Source organism: Petaurus breviceps, unplaced genomic scaffold (genome assembly GCF_028583685.1).
Source record: "Petaurus breviceps papuanus isolate PSGF00001 unplaced genomic scaffold, PetGlider_PUasm1.0 551, whole genome shotgun sequence".
Lineage (NCBI taxonomy): Eukaryota > Metazoa > Chordata > Mammalia > Diprotodontia > Petauridae > Petaurus > Petaurus breviceps.
The window spans coordinates 11,536,746-11,559,382 of NW_027186372.1; the positions used below are offsets into that span (position 1 = coordinate 11,536,746).

A 22,637-nucleotide genomic window follows, 5' to 3' on the forward strand; every position below is an offset into this window, starting at 1 on the left:
GTAAAGTTGTAGGAATGAACCTGAAATAAGGACAAGGAAAGCTTTTTTTTTTACCTTTTATTTTTCCTTCAGCAGCATAGAAACTAATCAGAAATCCCAAGACTGATTGAAGAGAAGTATTCATATGAGTAAAGAGAGACAGAAACAGAGAGAGAGAGAAGAGGGAGACAGAGAGAGAGAGAGAGAGAGAGAGAGAGAGAGAGAGAGAGAGAGAGAGAGAGAGAGAGAGAGAGAGAGAGAGAGAGTATATATGTGTGTGTGTGTGAGAGTGATATATATATATATATACATACACATATATATAGAGATAGATTGTGTATGTGTGAGAGAGAGAGAGAGAGAGAGAGAGAGAGAGAGATTATATTTGAATGAGGAGAATTCACTAGAGGCATGAGCCATTTTTAGTTGCTTTCACTGAATGGATTCTAGATTTGGAGCTGAAAAGGTCCTTGGAGACCATCAAGTCCAACTCTTCCATTTTACATATGAGGAACCTAAGGTCCAGTTTCAGTGAATTGCCCTTGGTCACACTGATGTAAGTGTTCAAACTCCACTTTGAACCAAGGTCGTTAGACTCCAGAGTCACAACTTTGTCCTCAGTGCCAAGCTGTTGAGGAGTGTGACTAAATCAGTAGTGTCAAAGTCAAATAGAACTGGGACTCATATTGATTTAGAAAACCACAGATTAACATTATCTATGTTGTAGCGTATTTTTACTTATTTTTGTTCAACATTTCCCAATTATATTTTAATCTGATTTCCCAACCTCTAGGCTAGATAATCTCCAAGGTCACTTCTTTCTCTAAATCGATGATTCTATGATCCTATGGGTAAGATAGAGAGAGGCAGTATTGTCTAATGGAGAAAGGACTGGTCTTGAAACCAGGAAGACCAGAGTTTTACATTTTTTTTTACAAGATTTACCTCTGACACATACTGGCCAAGTGACCCTGGGCAAGTCACATATCCTCTTAGTGTTCTAGCGTCTAAGATGAAAGAAGGTATATTGGTAGCAGGAGTTTGCTCATCTGGAAGCCTGCTAGACTAATGAAAGGACAGATCCAGTCCCAATTCTATTGTTCTGAATTAGATGTCTCATGACTCACATGAAATGAAATGTTTCCAGCTGCCAGAGTATAGCCTGCTGCATCTAGCTACCAATCCTTGTTTTTCTAGGTTCCAATAAGTCAATAAATGTTTGTGGAGAGTTGGATGATATATGCATTTTTCCTGCCCTTAAGGAGCCTTCATTCTACCTAAGGAGATAGTATACAGAATCTTTAATCTATTACCAATCTTGTGGGATTGTAATGAGGAAAGAGCATTGTAAAAATGCTTTAAGTTATATAAATATTATATACATAAAAAGATAACTAACAGCACCAGGAAGGATTTAAGTGCCAAAGGAATAGCTATCATCATTAACTCTACAAGAATACAAAGGAAAAAGAGATCATCTGAATTGGGACAATCAAGGGGAGACTTCCTGGAGGAAGGAAACTTTGAATTACACCCCAAAAGTTAGATAAGATTTCAATAAAGATAAAGGGGGCAGGACATTAGCCGTATAATCTGTACCACAAATGGAGCTCATCAGAAAGGAATTTGTCAACCTACAGAGAGTATCTCCTCCATATGAAACATTCTCTGTCTCTCACTTATGTATCCAAAATAGCTTTCTCACATCTGGTATATTAAAAAAAAAATTACTCTGCTGTATGAACAGAATTGAGCATCCTGAGAGACTGCTGGCTCCTGCTTTACCTAAAAGCATTCCCGACCACCTAACAATCATAAATAGTTTTCCCGCATCTCATAAAATTCTGCTGCAAGCCACTCTGGGAATATTTTACATTAGCGCTAATGTCTTAAATACCTGATGGGGATGTTTGCTACGGGGGCATCCAACATTCATCTGAGCCACATGTGTCTATGGAGAGATCATCTGGGGAGCCCAGCTCCTTTTTAATTACCTCACTGCTCCATAGATCCTTCCCTGTCAGTGACTCCTATGATGCCGGATGATCTATGAAAGACAGCATGGTTCTCATCAGAATCACAGTCTGTTATATCAGAGAGTGGTAAGAAAGAGGAGGAAGCAGGGAAGGTGGGAGTAGTTTTGGTGTTCGTTGACTAGCAAATGGCACTCACACTTCCTGATGGTAAACTTCCACTCCTGGGGGCAGCAGGGCTGTAACTTAAGGCACTATTATCCATTTTCACCAAGGGAGGGGGAGTAGGATCCCACTTCCTCCATGTGTTTTGGTAATGGGTCTCTTGACCCAATGGGAATAATTCAGTGGCCTAGAGGACAATTTACACAGTCGATATTTATAAAGCATAGGGGGGGCAGTAACAGTGACATGAACCCCATGACAGTGTGCAGGGACCAGGTGGCTTTGGGAAAGAGATTCTATTTTTGTTCATCTCATCATGCTCCAAGATGAGGACCGCCTTCATAGAATTAGTGCTGGCAACACAGGGTTGGAGATGTGTGGGAACATGAGACCAACGAAACAGGAGATGGGCGCACACGCTAGGCTTTACCTCTTCAAAGTTCCCTCTATTTTCCCTTTTTCATGATGGAAAGGGCAGAAAGGCTGGGCTACTCACCCAGGAGGAGAAAGGTAAGGTGGGCCTGCCACTCCCTTACCCCAAAGCTTCCCTGCCTCTGTCTTGTTTTCTTATTTTAAAAGTTGCTCCTGGCTTTATCCTATGGAATAAGTAGAGAGTGGATACTGGACCTGAGGGACTCTGGGAAATACTTTGAAATGTCCTTTGAGTGCTTTCCAAAAGGTCCAGTGGGGATTCCAAATCAGTCAAACATTCGTTTAATATCAACCATGTACAAGATGGGGTAGCTAGACGGTACAGTGGATAGAGCCTGAAGACTCACCTTCTTGAGTTAAATCTGGCTTCAGACACTTAGCAGTTGTGTGACCTTGGGCAAGCCATTTGCCTTGTTTGCCTCAGTTTTCTCATCTGTAAAATGAGCTGGAGAAGGAAATGGCAAATCACTCTAGCATCTTTGCCAAGCAGACCCCAAATGGGGTCATGAGGAGTCAGATGTGACTGAAAACAGCTGAACAGCAACAATGTACAACGTACTAAGCACAGCGGTGTACAAAAAAGAGGGAGACAATAGTCCCTGCCTTCAAGAGAGAGAGCCAAGTAGTGGTGAGTACATGCTAAGGCTCACACATGAATAAACACAATAGAAAGCAGAATACAGGTATAGTGAAAATATCCTGGATTCTCTGCCCCTAACCAGCAGCACGGGCAGACTCGGGCAAGTCTCCTGATCTCTCTGAGCTTTAAGGTCCTCATTTATAAAATGAGAGGTCACACTGAACAGCAAGAACTATGCAAACAGTAACAAGATTTCAATTAATTAATTAATTTAATTATTTGATATTGCATTGTTTGTTATTATTTAATATATATTATGGAGAGCCTAATTATATATGCAAGGGATTTCCCCTGCCCTCAAGGAGCCTTCATTTTGTCTAAGGAGACAGTATACAGAATATATATATAGACATATAAAATTTAATAAATAAAATTAATCATAAAATTGATTAAGTAATAAAATTAATTAGATAAGATTAATATAAATTATTATGATGATACTATAAAGTATCATTATAGCATGAATTCTAAACATATAAAGAAATATTACAAAGTCTATTATTTATTAACATTCATTAGTAATAAATGAACACAAAGAAGTAGAAACAAAGTATATAACAGATTGAAAACAGAATGATTTTTTAGCCACCTTAGAAAACTCTTCTAAATATGGAATATGTGAAAGGCGCAAGCTCAAAGAGACATGTAAATATTAAATTAGAGCTTATTTTTACAAACTGGAAGAGAATTTTCCTCATGTGTAGTTGCTGACTTTTAAGAAGGGATGGCAGAACTCATGTTCTGTTGATAGTGTTGTAAATTGGTCCAACTACTACAGAAAACAATTTAGTGCTATACAAGAAAAGTCACTGAACTGCATATGCCCTTTGACCCATTACATTACCAAACATAGACTACAAGGAAGTCAAAGACAGAAAAAAGGCCCCACATATATAAATATACATACATATGTATATAGAAACATATATATATTTATAAACACATACATCTATATCTCAGGACTTTTGTGGTTAAAATACACACACATGCACAGAAAATAAAACTGGAAATAAAGTGGGCATCCTTTAATCATAAAATGAGGGGTAGTACTTACAGATGTGGAATGTTGCATGTACTTTCAGATAAGGTCACTGTATTCTTTTTGTTCAATCGCTTTTTCAGTTGGGTCTGACTCTTCGGGACCCACTGTGGAGCTTTTTTGGCAAAGATACTGGAGTGGTTTGCTATCTCCTTCTCCAGCTCATTTTATAGATGAGGAAACTGAGGCAAGTGGAGATAAGTGACTTGCCCAGATTCACACAGCTAGTGAGTATCTAAGGTCAACTTTGAACTCAGGAAAACAAGTCTTCCTGACTCCAGGCCCAACACTCTATCCATTCACTATATTATTAATTTTACTTAATTATTTTGCTTTTCTACAAGAGATTTGTCATGAAGTAGAAGTAATTTGTAAATATATGTAATGGAATAGCAAAATATCTAAAAATCAACAAAACTTAAAAAAACAAATTGTAGCGTATAACTATAATGGAATATTATAGCACAACAAGAAATGATAAATATCAAGAACTCAAAGAAGCTTGGGAAAATGTTATATGGATGTAAGCAACACTGAAAGAATGATTCATGCAATAGCCCATGGTGATGTAGAGGAAAACTATGGCAAAAAATATCAAAATTCTCACCAATCAGCTTTAGAGGACTGACAATGAAATAAAGTTCATTCCTCTCAATGGAGAGGTGGTGGGTAAGGTAACCATCATCAATGTATCTGTTTATTTTGTTTAATTATGGATCTTTGTTATAAGGGAAGGTTTTATGGGGATGTACCTGGGAAGCGGCAGTGATGTCTTTTTAAAAGTATCAATAGAACAGTAACTCTGAGGAAGAGGAGAGAAGGGGAGCACATGGGAGAAAAGGAGAGGAGAGGGGAAGAGTGGAAAGGAGAGGGGAGAGGAAGAGAGAACTGTGTGATATATTCTGTAAGGTGCCCACCGCTGTGCAAAGGAAGGTGCTTAACAATTACTGCTGGATGACCATTGCAGTGATGAAAAGTGGTCAACTAAGAATTCAGTCTCTCAGGGTTTCCAGACTTGGAAAGAAGAATGGTAAGAGCAGTACTTAAGGGACATCGGAATGGTTTTGAGTAGCTTGTCTAGACAGACAGTTTCAGTGTTCAAACTCTTTGGATGTCTGTGAATCATCAAAAGGCACTCTCAGTACTAGCCTTGATTTGGTGCTAACATGCCCTGCTCCTGTTTGTGGTCACTTGGGGCTTAGCTATAGGGAGAAGCCTTGGGGTTGAGTGTGCAGGGTCCTGGAAACTCAGAGACAGCAGAGACAAGCTTGAGATCATTGACACTACCAGAGAGCAAATGGAAAGGAATTTTCTGTGGCCTACTACTACCCATAACTTTGTTAGGCTGCTAGTCAGAAAGCTATCACCCATGAAGAGCCAGCGCCTCAGTGGGCTAGTCTCAATTTTGACCTCTGCAGAAGATAGCAATCACGCTGACAACTGAAGAGAAGGAACAAGAGATAGAAGGCTTCTGGGATAGAGGATTTGTTGAATTGAATTAAACTAGATCCCCAGGAGTGAAAAATCTATTTGCCTCAAATCTAGGCCTTAGAACTGTCCTCTCTGTTTTCTCAGTTATCTCAAAGGGGTAGCCCTGTGTTTCTGATCCTCCATTGTACAAGGAGGAATAAAATATATTAGTATGGAAAACCCTTTCTTTTCCGATTTTCCAACTCATCTTTCTTCAGTGAGTAGAAAGAATTTTCACAGTGAAAGCACTGCAAATGAAACTTCCTCTGGATTGCCCTGATCCAACTCTCAAAATCAGATAAAGGCATTTTGGGTATGATACTTGGGAGTGAGAAATGGTTAGTTATTCCAATTCAACTCAATAAGCATTTATTAAACACCAAAGACTTACCGAGTCCTGTACACCACTTTGGGAAAACCAAAACCAAAACTCCGCAAGGATTCCTGCCCTAAAGAGGCTTATACTCTACAAGGGGAAACAATGCAAAGTAATTTGGGAACTAGAGAGCACTAGTAATTAGCCAGAATCAGAAAAAAGTTTCCTACAAGAGCTTGGGCTGGACCTTGCAGGGAGTTAGGGGTAATAATATTGATAGCTAACATTTTATAAAGCTTATTTTGTGCCAGACACTGGGCTAAGTGCTTTACAATTATTATCTCATTTAATCCTCACAACCACCCTGGGAGGTAGATGCTGTTATCACTCCCATTTACAGATGAGGAAACAGAGACAGGCAGTAGTTAAATGACTTCCCAAGGGTCACATAGCTAGTAAGTATCTGTGGCTAAATTTGAACTCAGATCTTTCTGACTCCAGGCCCAACACTCTATCCACTGCACTTGTCCCCTCCTCTCCCCAAAGAAGGGGACTATTGACTATTGGAACAGGCAATCTGAAAATGAGATGTTTCTGTTTCATCACAATACCATGTAAGAAGTCAGCATCACCATTAAGTCTGTTGTTAGGCAACAGGAAATAGGAACCCGGGACTCCCATAATGTGAAAGCCGACCTTGGCCTCTACTGAGTTTAGCAGCACTGGCTGTGTGAAGGGTCTCCCAGCTCAGTTAGGTTAGTATCTGATTCTGTTTGGTGTTCCTCTAAGATATTTCCTACTGTGGTTCAGGGGTCTCCCCCCACTTTGACTTTCCTTTCTGCTTTACCCAAGTTGCTAGCTTAGAAGGCATTCGTTCCTGAACCATTCCCAAGGTAGGAGAGAATCCTAGGATGCCAGAGAGGGTGCGTTCCTCACCAATTCCATCTAGTTTAACCTCTTCCCTCCCCCAATTTTTTTTTTAAATAGATATGGTGGCAAAGAATGGGAAGGATGACATTGACTTGTCAAGGCAGACAATTTGCAGACCTGGGATGAAAAGTCAAGTTTCCAACTCATAGACTGCTATTGTTCTTCAGTCCTATCTGACTCTTTGTGACCCTATTTAGGATTTTCTTGGCAAAAAATACCAAATTGCCATTTCCTTCTCCAGCTCATTTTTACAGATGAGGAAACTGAGGCAAACTGACTTAAGTGACTTTCCCAGGGTCACACAGCTAGTCAGTATCTGAGGCCAGATTTGAACACATGAAGATGAGTCTTCCTGACTCCAGGCCCAGTGCTCTATCCACTGCCACCTAGCTGCCCCAAACTCAAAGACACATAGCCTGTTAAGATTTGAGAGGTACACTACAGAGCTTCCATTCTGCCCCTGCCCTTTTGCGGATGCTCCCTGTGACACTCAATTTTAGAGAAATAAAGGGCCTGAGAGACCACTTAGTGTGAGCTCAACCTTCTTACACCAGAGATCCTCCCCTCCCCACACACACTACAGTACTTCTGTCAGAAATAGTCTGAGAATGACAGGCAGATTAGCGATCCTTCCCCAGGAAAACACTGGCACGCGCACCCACGCACATGTTGTCAGTTATTGATAGCAGAATGTGAGAGCTGAGACCATCTTTTTCCATCTGCAGCATCTTATTCCTATGATCCTTGTTAAAATGCCCTTAGGCAATACATGGTATAGCCCATTCCCAATTCATTGGGTTCCTTTAGATATGTTCCTGTTGATGATAAACCTCAGCCCGGAAGCACCAAGGACATCTCCACCTTCTTGATCTGTACAAGGAGCCATTGGTGACAGGGATGTGAAATCAAAGCATCTTCCCAGGTGTCCCTCTGGGCCTTCCGTGAAAGGGGGGAAAGGTTATTTCCAGTGAGTGTTAAACTTGAAGGATTGAAGAAGTTTTTGAAGATAGGGGGAATGGTTGGGTGTTAAGACATCTGTCTTGGGCCATATACAAGGTTCCTATCTGGACCTCATATTTCCAATCTGTAAAATGAAGACAGTGAACTCATTATAGTAAACTTAATCCACTCACCCCCCCCCCCATCACATTATATTAAACGTGTTGTGTGGATTAATGGTAAACTATGTTACATTTGTAACCTGTTTCCTAGTTTGGGCTCTGATGGAGATTTGTGTTCCACTAACATAGAGAATTGCTTGGCTAATCATGCAACAATATGGAGGGAATTTAACTCTGGATGCTGGAATGGTAAGGGCATTTGGAGATCTTCCCTGCCCCTTAATGGGACTCACTTGGAGCCCAGCAGCAGAAGCTTGTTAGGGGAGGCTTGTTTTTCAGAAAGGCCCACACCTTTTAATAATTATTTTATAATTATTTTGTTATATATTTTTATATACTAAATTATATATAATAAAATATTATATGATAATAATATTTTATTATATAAAAGTTATTTTATAATTAGGCAGTGAATCGTGAAGATTGTAACGTCCTCTGACCCTGAAGAAGGGTTTCTATCTGGGTTGAGACCCCTGGTTTTGAAAACCCAGATGTTGATGCTTCTCTCTCTGGTAACTATGTATGTATGTAATGGTCAGACAGTTAGAAGCCCTGTCTGTTTGTCTGTTGGATTGTATTATTTTCTCTGTCTGTATATCTTGTCTACTTGTAATTTCTGTTCGTATTCCCTGAAGTTCATGGTGCTTTCCTATAGAAAGGCAAGTCAAAGAACCTGTGCTAGCAGCCATCCTGGGTATGGTAGAGTGCTTGCTGTTACAGATGCTCAATTTCTTTTTTCTTTTCAATTAAATTTTCTTCAAATAATAAGTATTTATTTTCTCTTTCTCCCAATCCCCCCTCCCCTGCATGTACACCATAGTGAAGGGGGGGGTAATCTTTTTAACAAGGAAAACAGATCCCCACATCAGCCATATCTGAAAACCTCTGTCTCATTCTGCATCTTGTTCCCATCAGCTCTCTGTCAGTACTGGGAGTTCCATGTTTCATCATCAGTCCTCTGGAATCATAGTCGATCATTGCATGGATCAAAGTCCTCTTGTCTTTTCACAATTGTTTCTTTACAATGGCATTGTTAGGTATGAATCATGCTCCTAGTTTGCTTTCTTCACTCTGTATCATACAAGTCTTCCCAGGTTTCTCTGAAATCATTTCTTTCATATACCACAATTTGCTTAGCCACTCCCCAATTAATGGGCACCCCCTTAAATGTCCAGTTCTTAAAACAATGAACGCTGTCATAAATATGCATGTACATATGGGTCCTTTACCTCTTTCTTTGATCTCTTTGAGGGTATGATGTCTAGTCTATTTCAGTGGTTGGAGCTTCACTTAGGATCAATCAATATTTACTTCCTACAGGCAACCGGGCATTATAGTGGATTGTGGCCAGGTCTCAGAAAGAACTGAGTTCAAATCTTTCCTATGTCACCCTGGGCATATCACTTAACCTTTCTCAGCTTCAGTTTCTTCATCTGTAAAATGGGGATGATAATAGCACTTGCATCCTAAGGTTTTTGTGAGGATCAGATGAGATAGTCTTTGTAAAGCATTTCACAAACCTCGCGGGGCTATATAAATATTTTTATTACTATTATTATTTATTAGTACTTTTATTACTCAGTTTCTACTATGTCCAGAATATTAAGTGAGATAACAGCTAGATTTGGGGGCCCAAATTCTGACCTTTATATTTACTGTGGCACAATGGGCAAGTCATTTGACCTCTGAGTGTGTTTGTTCGTCATTAAAATTGGCATAATACCTGAAGAGCCTACCTTACAAAGGTGTTTGACACTCTAATGACATCATGTATGTAAATGTCTTTGCAAATTTTAAAGCACTATGCCAGTTCTTTCTATTATTCTTTTTGGAGTTTTGGAAAGATATAAAGTTTATATGAGACAGGGTCCCTGCCCTCATGGGGCATAAAGTCAAAGGGTAAGATATAAACACAGAAAACCAGAATATACATTATTAAATAGAAGGCACATTAGAGTACAATTGCAAAAGACGGAGCTATGGCAAGATGCAAGAAAAATTAAAATTAAAACAAAACAACATTTGTTTGTTTTGAGCTGGCAGGGAACCAAGATAATGAGGCAAAGGAATAATAGTCTGCCTGTTTCCAGAGAGAAGAGCATGAGGAAAGAAAGAAAAAGGCAGCAAATGTCTGAGGGAAACAGGGATGGCCAAACTAGCTTAGACAGGCATGCTGTTACCCCCTGACCCAGGTCAATTTTCATAGTCCCAAAATCTCAGAGTTGGAAGATAGAGGTCCCCTGCCTGATGCATGAATCTCTGCTCCAATATCCCTTCAACAATATTCCTGACAAGTCATCCCTCAGCTTCTGTTTGTTCTCAGAGGGAGAATCGGCTTCAGCCTCCTGTCTCCTTGATGTCTCCAAGGATTTGGTTAGCTTAGGTTTCTTGGAACTGCTCAGATGCCAGAGGCTATTTTGCCAACAATCTCGCTTCTGACTGCCCTGATGAAGGCCCTGGATCCCACACTATGGATTTCTGAAATCACCTGACCCATCCTGTCAGAAGCTTATCTGAAACAAGCCCCAACCCTGGACATTTGCCTGTTGCTAGTCAGGTTACTAAGCAGCATTTCAATTGTTTTCTTTGTGATAAGCAGAAGAGAGGAGAGGAGATTGCAAGTGGAGAGGGAGATTCTGTTGGCATGGAGCTCAAGTCCCCAAAGGAACAAGAGGGGGAAAGGGTTGACATTAGATGAGAGATGTAATCTGGTCAGGAGAGGAAGCAGCAGCAGCAACAGCAAGGGAACAGGAGGATGAGCTAATGCGGAACCAGTGCCTAAGAAGAGGTCAAATTATGAAGGGAGACAGCAACCGGGAGGGCCTTGTCAACTTGCCCACCCAACACAAATCAAAGCTCTTTCTGCGACTTTGTTGCATCCCATCGGGTACTCTAAATCATCAATACGTGAAATTCTTGGCTGCTGCTATCAGCCACTACTGAAAATCAACCCACTTGTATTCACTGATTGCTTCTAAGGCTCAAGATGCTGTACTAGGCACTGAGGATACCAAAGAATATAAGAGACAGCCCCTGCTATTAAGCTGTAGATACAGGACCAGAAAATATGAAAAAAATAAACTATATAAAACAAGAAATATCATGAGACAGGACACGTTTAATTGCCAATGAGTTATAAAATCCTATGATCAGAGTGGTAAGTAGAGTGGGGTGACCAAGATTTGCTTCAGGGTTCTTAAATTTAGAAGAAAATAACATTTGCAGTCATTTAGCAACATGGAAACAACTGAGTTTATGATCAAGTTAGTAAGAATAATTATTCAAGCCAGGAAGGGTGGTGAAGACCCTTAATTCCTGGGAAGACTAAGGGAAATGGATCCCTTGATCCATCTAAGGAGTTCTGATCCATCTAGAGAGCTCTGAGCTGCAGTATGTTGAGCCCCTAGAAATGGGGGCTACTGGGCTGCCTAAGGAGGCATGAACTGTTGTAACTCAGAAATGGATTAAGTCAAAGATCCTATGCTAACCAATATTAGGCTTGGGCAGTGAGGAGCTGGTGAATTTCCAGACTAAGCAAGATAAGGAGACCCAGTCTTAAACAACACACACACAAATACCCTTAAATAAGGAACAGAACCAGGTGGTGTGCTGGTAGTATTGCCCTAGGGGTGTTCTTCTCAAGTTCACCTCTATGCTGGTGAATGGAAAGAGGATTTTGCCATCCTTCTTAGAGTTAGTTTCTCAGGATCCATGGCCATGGGAATGTCTAGTTTCCAGGTGTTTGATAATAACTCCCAGAATAGTTCCAAAGATTCTAGATAATAGTTCCCAGAATTGTGGTGACAGACAGTCCTACTGAGCCTGTGCCATGAGATAAGGGATGGCATAAGGTAGCATTTACTATGCCTGTGCAGAATGATGATATTGCTAAAGTTAACCTGTAAGCTTAATGTTAGCAAGATGTCTTCTTTGTCTGTTGCCCTATAACGCAAGTGGGCACTGATTTGTAAGTGGGGGAAAACTATGGGGAACCCATGGGGAAAAACCACAGGGAACCCACAAGGGAATCTGTGTGTGCCTTAATGAACCCCATTGGAGCTTGAGGGGATTTAGGGGAGCGTATAAGCTGTGCCTGTCTCGATTGAATCCATTGAGACATAGGGGTGGTTGCCAGCCCCTTCTCAACAACCCCTGTGAGAAGGGTGATTAGGGAATTCTATAAGAACTGGGTCTCCCAGCAACCATTTGAGAAGACTAGACTAGAATAAAGCTAATTATTAACACCCCCCCCCCGCCCGAAGCTGCCTATCTGTCTGACCAGATCAAGAGTGTTGTTAGAGGCTGGTGTAGAGTCACAAACTCCAGTGCCTTCTGTGTGTTATCTGTGAAACAGCTGGCTTGTACATTATGCATCCCAGAAACATTGGAAGTTCTGTATCTTTTGTCCTGGGTTTGTCAAACAGGGGAAAGAAACCCCCACAGTTGTGCTTTAGGAAAATCACTCTGGTTGTTGTGTGGAGGGTGGATTAGAGCAGGAAGAGACTCGAGGAAGGAGATCAGTTTTCTAAGAGGCCAGATAAAAGATGAGGAGGGCATGAACACAGATTGTGACTGAGAAGAGAGAAGATGCAAGAGATGATATGGAAGTAAAAACAATAAGATTTGTCAACTAACACATATGGGATGAGGCAAAGTGAGGAGTCAAGGTTAATGCCAAGGTCGTAAACTTCGGGGACTAAACAGATGGCAGTATCATTGACAAAAATAGGAAAGCGTGGAAGAGGGGTACCTTTGAGGGGGGAGGGGAATAATGTAATCTCAGCTCCTCCAGATCTACTTGTCTTGTGCTTTGAATTCTTTCCTTCTAAATAAGAAAAAAAGTGAGCTGGTTCGCTTACTTACCCCTAGAATGAATATTCTTGTTAATAACTATTTGCTACAGCTGTGAGGTGATAGAGGTTGACAGTGGGACTGGGAAATATGAGGGTATGCCAGTGGAGTTGAAAGACTGCAGGGAACTTTGTTTAAATTGAGTCACTGATCATGCCTCGGTCAGGGTAGGTTATAACTACCTGAGGGCCCCAGGTGTGTGCAGCCCTGTGAGGCCAAATATGGGAACGGATCAGAGTCAGGGATTTAAGGAACAGTGTATTTGCGTTGTAGACAAGTCCAAGATTGGCTACCTAAGAGGAAGGTGGAATGTAATGCATCTTCCTGCCCTCAAATTGACTGGTCATATATCCCATAGGGCTTAAATGGTCTCCCTGGCGTTTTACTGGATGGGTACTTTGGAGTCTATAGGTCTAGAGGAAAGAGCACTGGCTACAGAGTCAGAACAATTCTGTTCAAATTTCAGCTCAGATATGTGAGCACAGGCAAGTCTTTGGACCTCTTTAGGCTACAATGATCTCATCTGTAAAAAGAGGGCACTGGCATGAATGATTGCTAAAGTCCCTTCCAGCTTTAATATTTGATCATCCTGAGTCATCATGTGACCAAGCAAAATGCCCAGTAACAAACTGTGTAATGGAGAGAACTTTGGGTTGCATCTTTCCTCTGCTACTTGCTTCCTTAGTGACCTTGGTTAAATAAGTCACTCTCTGTCTCTGGTGCTGTGACTTCATCTGTACAATGAGGAGTTTGAAATAAATAATTTCTAAGGTCCTTTTCCAGTTGTAAGTTCTGTGATCATTATTTCTGTCCTCAGTATTTGAGAAGTTTGACAATGAAAGGAAGGAAGCAGAATGGAGTTCACAGCAGTGCCTTGGTGAAGCTTTTCTTCATGATTGGTGGGATCTGAGAACATTTGTAGGCAGATGGAAAGGAGCTGGTGCAGAGGGAGAAAGCAGAGATATGTAAGAGAAAAGAGACCAAAGTCTGAGAGATGGGCAGAGTGGATGGATCAAGTGCAAAGACTCAACTCAATTCGTAATAGCCTTGGAAAGAAGGACAACTCCTGGAGGGCAAAGTTATGAACGGGAGAGAGTAGATATTTAAGATAGATACTTCAGTAGAGAAAAGATAGGCAGCTGGGGCGGCTAGGTGGTGCAGTGAGTAGAGCACCGGCCCTGGAGTCAGGAGGACCTGAGTTCAAATCCGGCCTCAGACACTTAACACAAAAACTAGCCATGTGACCTTGGGCAAGTCACTTAACCCCAATTGCCCTCCCCCCCCCAAAAAAAAATAAAAAAAAGATAGGCAGCTCATGCCTGAACATCTCAAATAAAATAAGATGTCATACTTGGGATAGGAGCAAAATGGAGAGTTTGAGGACAAAGGAGAAGGTTTAGAATAACTTTTATGAGGAGTCTGTTAAGGAAGCAGGGAAAAGAATAAAAGGATTGCTAAGCATCAGTGTGGGTCCAAATGAAGCTAGATATCATAAATTTATAGTGAGCCAAATTGCAGGATTCCATAACACAACTTACAGATTTCTCCTTAAATCCACTAAGAATCAAAACCATGGTACATTGAAATAACAGAGTGCAACAGAAAGCGGCCCGATTTGGAATTTTAAAACCTGAGGTCAAATGGAAGCATCTACGTGACTTGAGACAAATCATTTAACCTATACGAGTCTCAGTTAAATGAGTTGGAATAGATGGTCCTGTGACCTTATGACCACTCACTTTGGTCATTAATAATTCCCTGATTGTTCCATTTTCTCATATACACCAAAATATACATAGTAGCATTTTTTTGTGATAGCAAAGAAAAAAGTAAGTGTTGGTTAACTGGGAAATGACCAAGCAAAGTGTGATATATGGGTTTAATAGAATATTACAATATGCATCGTAGGAAGTGACGAATATTTCAGAGAAGTGTGGGAAGACTTAGACAAGATGAACGTAACCAAGAAAATAATACATACAGCAATGTAAAGGGAAGAAGAAGAACAATAATAAAGAATGAAATGTTGTGTAACCATAGTAACTTGACTTCGTCCCAGAGAAGACTGGAGAAAAGGAACCTTCTTCTCTTCTTTGCAGAAGTAGGAGATTATGCATAAAATCTTGCATATACTCTCAAACATAGATAACGTATTGGTTGATGTTCCTCAACTTTTTTCCTCTTTCTTTTTTTTCTTTGTTTGGAGGAATGATTTAATGAGTAGGGGAGAAGGATGTTTTCATAAATGAAGGTGATGTAAAAAATATATCAATAATTCAAAAATATACTGCATTTTAGTCTACTCCATGCCTTCCTCTTTTCCTCCTCCCTGCCAAACCCTTCTGCCAAGTGGTCCACTGTCTAGCTCCTTAATGGCATAGTATAGTGGGAAGAGAACTATTTTTGAAGGAGGAATCCTAGGTTCAAACTCTATCTCTGCCTCTGGATAACTGTGTGACCATTGGCAATTCACCTTACATCTCTGGCCCTCAATTTTCTCATCTATAAAATTGGGGTCATGTAATACATAAACTCTAAGATTCTGTCCATTTCTAAATCCTATGATGCTATTTTGTGCTCTCCATAGCTACCCTACAATGATGCTGAATTGAGGTCCACGATACTTGATTTTCCCACCAAATTATAAAGCCCTCCAAAGACAGTGAGCTGTGGCAAATGATTATTTTTCATATACCCATATGTGTACATGTCTTCCACTCCTGAATGTTCCTCAAGGGAAGGAATTATATTATATGAATCTTTGTGTCTTCAATGCCTTGCACAATGCCTAGAATATAATAAGTGCTTAATAAATACTTGCTAATTGATTCCCTAGGGGCCTGGATTAAAATCTCACCCTTGAAATTTATTAGCTGTGAGACCTGGACAAGTCTGTAACAACTCTACAGGACTTATCTTCTCCTACATCCTAGATGGGTTCCCAGAGGCCCTTAACTAACAGATCCTTTGATCATCCCTAAATAACCCCTCAGTGTGGCAGACCTCTAAGTGTGGACTTCTTTACAAAACAATAGACAATGAGCATATTTTCCATTTTTTTGCCAGAGAAGGGAGAAGCAGCAGCCATGACTTGAGAGCCTTGGGGCGTGCCCTGTTCTGAAGCTGTCAGAAGCAAGCAAGTACAGCAGCCTCACAACACATTTGCCAACACTCATCTGCTTGGAAACTAACACTAGACTAATTACAGTCAATTTGTCTAAAATAACCATGTCGGCTTTGCTTGGTCACATGACTGCTAAGGATTCTCTTTGTGCATGCTGACCATGAAGTTATTGTTATGACGACTCTCGTTTCGATAGCCTTTGAAGATTTCCAAAGTGCTTTTCTCAAAATAGCCCCACCGAGCATGATTATTCCCTTTTTACAGTGAGTGGAGCTGTGATTCAAGGAGGTTGTCACTTATATCTGTTGCCTGAATTTTTTTCACAATCATCCACAAAGAGAGCTCTAGATTATCCCGAAGCTTGGGAAGAATAGAAGGGTTTGGTACTGTTATCAGATGTTGGTCGAGAGTATTTAATACAGAGTCCTTTAGGTGAGTCCTGCCTTCACAGATGCTGTCCTACCTTGAGGAGTTTCCAGTGTTGGACTCTGTGACTGAAAGACCTAAATTTGAATCCTTTCTCAGATACTGATCAGCTTTGACATGCCAGGCAAGTCATGTAATCTCTTTTAGCCTGTTTCTTTTTTTTTTTTTTTTGGTAAAATGGGGATTATAATAGCACCTACTTCACAATAGGCTTGTTATGAAGATCACATGAGTTAAAATTTGTAAAGTCACCTGCCAGATTTTAAAGTACTATCTTATATAGTACTAGCTATTATCAATTATTATTATCGATTATCAAATTATTATCAAGTTATCAAATAAAAATTATCAAATTTATCAAAAATTATCAAATATTATTATCAATTACCAATATTATATAGTGCTAGCTATTATCAATCACTCCTATTGATATATTGTCTTAAGGTTTATAAAGCATTAGGTCCTGTAATGCAAGTATTTTAGTTCCATTTCACAAATGAGAAAATCAAGGTTTTGAGATGCTGAGCAGCTTGGCCAGGGGTCACGTAGCTAGTAAGATCACATCTGTTGTATGTTGTTGTTCAGTCATGTCCAACTCTCTGTGGTTCCATTTTTGAAGTTTTCTTGGCAAAGATACTAGAACGATTTGCCATATCCTCCTCCAGCTCATTTTACAGATGAGGAAATTGAGGCAAACAGGGTTAAGTGGCTTGCCCAGCGTTATACAGTTAGTCAGTGTCTGAGGCTGGACTTGAACTCGGGAAGATGAGACTTCCTGACTGAAATCCCAGCACCCTGTGCAGTATGGCACCACCTAGCTGCCCCATAGCTAGCAAGAGCCAGGATTTAGTTCCAGACTCAAGTTCAGGGTATTTTCTGCCCCATCACACAACTTTTGTGAAGTCATGACTTAGTTTCCTGCCTGTTCTCAAAGGCTATAGAGTTGTAAGGGACCTTTGAGATGAATTGGTCCAACCTTCTCGTTTTACAAATCAAGAAATAAAAGATCCAGAGAAGAGAATTAACCTACCCAAGGTCAATCAATAAGGCATCAGCAGATCCTACATTTAGTTTCTGGGTCCCCCACATTCTCTAGCTTAGTGCTCTGGCTTCCTATCCCACACTGCCAGCCTTACAAGTCAACTCAGAATGCAACGGAGAAAAAAACAACATAGGGTGCTAATCTACTGTCCACTTTCTGTGCAGACTCAAATACCCAGGAGCCTCTTGGACTCAAATCTCTTTGTCAGATTTGCCTGGTTTGAGAGCCCTAAGGGAGGGAGTTAGCTCAAAAACAACACTAAGGCAAAGTCACTGGATGGGGAATGGGGGCAGGGAGAGGAGGGGGAGTGTTATCACAAACTCTCACCATGGCTTTCTACTTTTCCCCTCTTTTATCAGAAGTCAGAGTAAAGTATAAGGCATTTGGCTATCAGGCCTCTATCACTTGTTCCCTAGTGAGAAAACACAGCTGAATTAGGGCTAGCTTGATAGTTGTCCTGTTGAAAATCAGAATGTCTTATCTTTATTTCCATTTCTCCTGTCTAGACACTTGACAATGATTTGCAGGAAATTGAGGCAATTACCCCTGCTGGGAAGCCTGAGCTAAAACATTTCTAAATATAATTTTACTGAGTGTATTTTTTTAAATGCTTGTTAAGGTTGATTCAAAAGGAAAACACAAATGCCTTTCCTCTCTCCCTCTGTCCAAGAATGAGACAGCCAGGGAGGTAACACGCAGATGCTACTGGCCAGGGCTGCCTCACCTTTCAAGCTGTGAGATTTGGTATGACATGGAGAGGACGGAGTGGAAAGCATTGTTCTATTTATTCAAGCTACAGGACCAGACTTCTCATCTCTGACAAAAGAAATAAAAAGGATTCAAGGCCTCTATTTGTAACAGGACTACAAAACACATAGGTCATGAGTCTGTCATTTTTCTGTCTGTTCCTAAAACCATAACAAGAAAGTGGAAAGAATTCTCTGGATGTAGAGCCAGAAGACACGTGGCTGAATCCCAGACCTGCTGCTTGTGACCTGTGTGACTTTAGACAACTTGACTACATTTCTGGACCTCAGTCTCTCTGTCTGTAAAATGATAGAGTGAGATTAGTTAGTCCACATGATCCCTTATAACTCAAAATCCTGTGATCTATCTTTGATTATGGATTTTTTGACAAGTCACAAGATTAGAAGCAGAGTCGATCTGATTTGTTTGAAAGTAAACACAACAAACAATGGATGTCTATAAACAACAACTAAACTGGAAAGAGTTATGGATGCTATTAGCAGGGCACATTGTTGTAAAGGATACACAGCTGTATGCATGTTACTCAACATAGTATCATAGGACACAGCAGGGCAATTTTTGGTTTCATGTCCTCATATCCACACCAGTCTTACTATGTCATCTCTACTCCCTCTTTATAATCCTAGGAAATATAACTGACATTCTCCTATAGCAAGGTCATCTACACAGTCCCTTTACCCTGGGGGTCTACTTTCCCCTATTTGCCAAGGGGCTTGGTGACTGTCAAAGCACCCAATATATGGCCCCTCATTATATCCCAGACTCTACAGCTAGGAGGACCTCTTAGTTGTGACTTGTCACTCATGAAGTTAGACTCAACTCACTGGTTACTCCTATTCCTTCCAGATTCAGGCACTCAAACTCAAGGTCATGGCGAAATAAACAACTGAATTACAATAGTAGAATAAAGTCAAAATAAGGAAGTATCAACCACTTCTATAATACAAAATTCCAAATATCTCCAAGCTCCATTTGCAAGGTGAAGCCCAACTTTCAGGGGGGAATAGTCCATTTCCCCTTTATTTGGCTTCCTGGGCTTCTAGAAGTGGGGGGAGAGAGAAAAGAAAAGAAGGAGAGAAACAGGGAGACAGGAAGAGAGAGACAGAGAAAGAGTGAGACAGAGAGACAAAGACAGAAAGAAAGAGCTTGGAAGATAATTTGATTAATTAAAAAAAAAACATCTCCATACGCAACGGGAGTGGGACAATTTAACAGTCATTCACACCAATCATCTCATTTTTTCAAGTATCATCCCTTTAATTATTTTTCTTTGTTTGAATATAAATCATACTGTTAGGAAGCAAAAGTGCCATGTGTGCCTCATTATTTCAGCATCCCTGAGTGACATCGGGACATAGGCCCCAACCATTTTCTGGTGCTATTTTGTAGACTAATAGACATCCCAGCCTTCTAACTTGATACAGTGTGTCTCTCCATGAATCAGGAAGCTTTGTTTCCCAGTGACACCAGGATTAAGCAACGAGACTTGTGGTTGGAGCTCCTGACAGGGAGATAAAAAAAACCCATAACGCTTGTTCTCTTTGTTTCTGTCAGCGGCCTTCTGTGCTAAAGCGATTGCCAGGTGAGGGGTTTCTTTCAGTCATTCTTTCACTTTTCATCCTCTGACACTCCAATGCACAGGTAATAGATTTGTAAGCATCTATTAGAAATCCCACTTGCTGGCCCCACTGAAACTTCTGCTCTGGCTTCAGTTTGTATTCTGGTGGAAATATTCGGGCTGGGGGAGTAGGCATGGTTCTAGATTTCTAGAAATCTAGGTTCTAGATCAAGTCTCTGTGTAATTTGCTTGCAAGATCACAGGCAGCTAGGCAACACAGGGAAGAGAGTGCTGGACCTGGAGTCAAGGAGGCTTGAATTCAAATATGGCCTCTGACACTTATTAATTGTGTGACCCCAGGCAGGTCACTTGACCCCTGTTGGCCTCAGTTTCCTCATCTGGAAAATGAGGACAGTAATAGCACCCACCCCCAGGGCTGTTGTTGTGAAGACAAAAATAAGAAAATATTTGTGAAGGACTTTGCCAACCTTAAAAAGCTATCTAAAATGTTAGCTAGGGGCAACTAGGTGGCCCTGGAGTCAGGAGGACCTGAGTTCAAATCTAGCCTCAGTAGCTTACTAGACTTACCCTGGGCAAGTCAGTTTTTCTTGATTGCTTAGAAAGAAAAAAGATGTTAGCTATTATGAAGATCTTAACCCTGATTAGACTAGCATGAAAGTCATAGGATAAATATAATATTCTTCTCACATTATACCATATTCTTGATCCATGTCCAACTCTTCATGAAGCCATTTGGGGTTTTCTTGGCAGAGATATTGGAGTGATTTACCATTTCCTTCTCCAGCTCGTTTTACCGATGAAGAACTGAGGCAAACAAGGTTAGTGACTTTCGTATGGTCACACAGCTAGTAGGGGCTGAGGCTGGATTTGAACTTGGGAAGATGAGTGTTCCTGATTCTAAGTCCAATGCTCTTTCTACTGTGCCACCTAGCTCCCTCATAGTCTTGATTAGGTAGTCTTAGGTAATGGGGTCAGTCATTACTAAAATGTTACTTACATGCTTCTGATCCCCTTCTGAGGATTAGAAGTCAATGAATACAAGCACCATAGGTTTGCTATTGCCTATGTTCTCCACATTAGTGGGTAGTAGGGACAATAACCTTCTTTTACTCCACATGGTATAAATCTCACACTTGTAGCCATCAGCTATCATTCTGGGTCTGTTGAACCCTTTTTGTACCATATCTAGAGTTTTCCTGACCTCAGAGTCCAAAATCATTATGGAGGGCTTCTAATGAACCAGAATCAATTGTATTTGGCTACCCTGACCCTTTCATGACCAGCCTAAACCTGAAGCTCCTTTTTGCTCTTGCTGGAAGGGGTAACTGGTCATCAGAAACCATATATGGAAAATTGCTTTTCCACTGGCCCAAAGCCTCCTGGCAGATACACTCCAGATGTAGGGTCCTTGTATTGTTATTCAGTCTGCTCTGACTCTTCCTGACCCCATGGTTTTATCCATGGGACTTTCTTGGCAATTCCCATTTCCTTATCCAACGTGTTCCCATTTTACAGATAAGGAGGCATATAGGGATTAAGTAGTTCTTCCACTGTTTTCCTGTTGGGCTCTTACATGTCCTCAATGGCTCATATCAGAGTTTCCTGGTGCTCAGTGACTCATCAACCCTTGGCAAATCACTTAACTGCTCCATGCCTCAGTTTCCTCATCTGTAAAAGGAAGAATCTGCATTCAGTGGCCTCCAAAGTACCTTCCAGATCTAAATCTATTGCCCTATAGTCTTTCCTTTATAAGATAAAAACCACTTGACAAAGCTAGTAAGTCTCTGAAGTCAGATTTGAATTCAAGTCTTCCTGACTCCAGTCCTGGTGCTCTGTCCATTGTACCACCTAGTTGCTCAGAGTGCATGTGTACCTAGATGCTAGTCTATTGCCACTGTCTTCAGAAGGACATTATGCCCGTATGCTTCAGTACCATGAGGTTTGTTGGTACTGTGATTTCATTGATGTGGGTAATCCTTCCCACGGTATAGATTATAGCTGGTGAGGCTGTATGCTTGTGAGTCATTGAAAACTGCAGTCTCCAAACAATTGAAGTTGTGGGTCACCCAAAGGGCAATAGAGTGATGCATGGTGGATTTGAATAGGCTGCAACATATTACCAATGAAAAATTGCACAAGAGAAGTGTCATGAATGATTTAACCAGAGAGATGTATGGGTATCACTTGCATGGGAGGAGGAGGGGCCTTTCCCAGGTCTGCAAGGTGTCCCTCATGTAGGATATGTCCGCTCCTTCTCTTAAGAGGTAGATGGCACTAGAGGGCAGTAAACTGAACTCAGGCCTCTTCCAATGAGCTTCAGCTTTTCTCCAGGCAGTATAGAAGCAGAAGCCTTCCTATCAGTCCATTTTCCCAAAGTTAAATGATTCCTGCTGTCTTCTCAACTCAGCCCCTTCCAAGTGGTTCTTGCACTGTTTTCCTGTTGACTTCTTAAATGCCCTCAATGGCTCGTGTCAGAGCTTCCCGGTGCTCAGTGACTCATTGGCCCTGGACAAATCACTTAACTGCTCCATGCCTCAGTTTCCTCATCTGCAAAAGGAAGAGTCTGAATCCAGTGGCCTCCAAAATATCTTCCAAATATAAATCTAGTGCCCTATAATCTTTCCTTCTTAAGATGAAAACCATGAGGGGTGGCCAGGTAGCACAGCAAGTAAGAGCACCGACTCCAGTGTCAGGATGACCTGGAGATCGAATCCCAGGCTCAGACACTTAGCACCCACCCAGAACACCTGGCCATGTAACCTTGAGCAAGTTACTTAACCCC

The 22,637-nt window shown here is 41.0% G+C and overlaps 1 long non-coding RNA gene across 1 annotated transcript; it reads left to right on the top strand.

The window, feature by feature from the left end:
- The first annotated feature begins 2,255 nt into the window (after window positions 1-2,255).
- LOC138172672 (uncharacterized) lies at window positions 2,256-16,718 on the top strand. Its single transcript, XR_011171211.1, has 2 exons — window positions 2,256-2,627; window positions 15,983-16,718. It is a non-coding gene; the product is annotated as an uncharacterized lncRNA (long non-coding RNA).
- The last annotated feature ends 5,919 nt before the right edge of the window (window positions 16,719-22,637 follow it).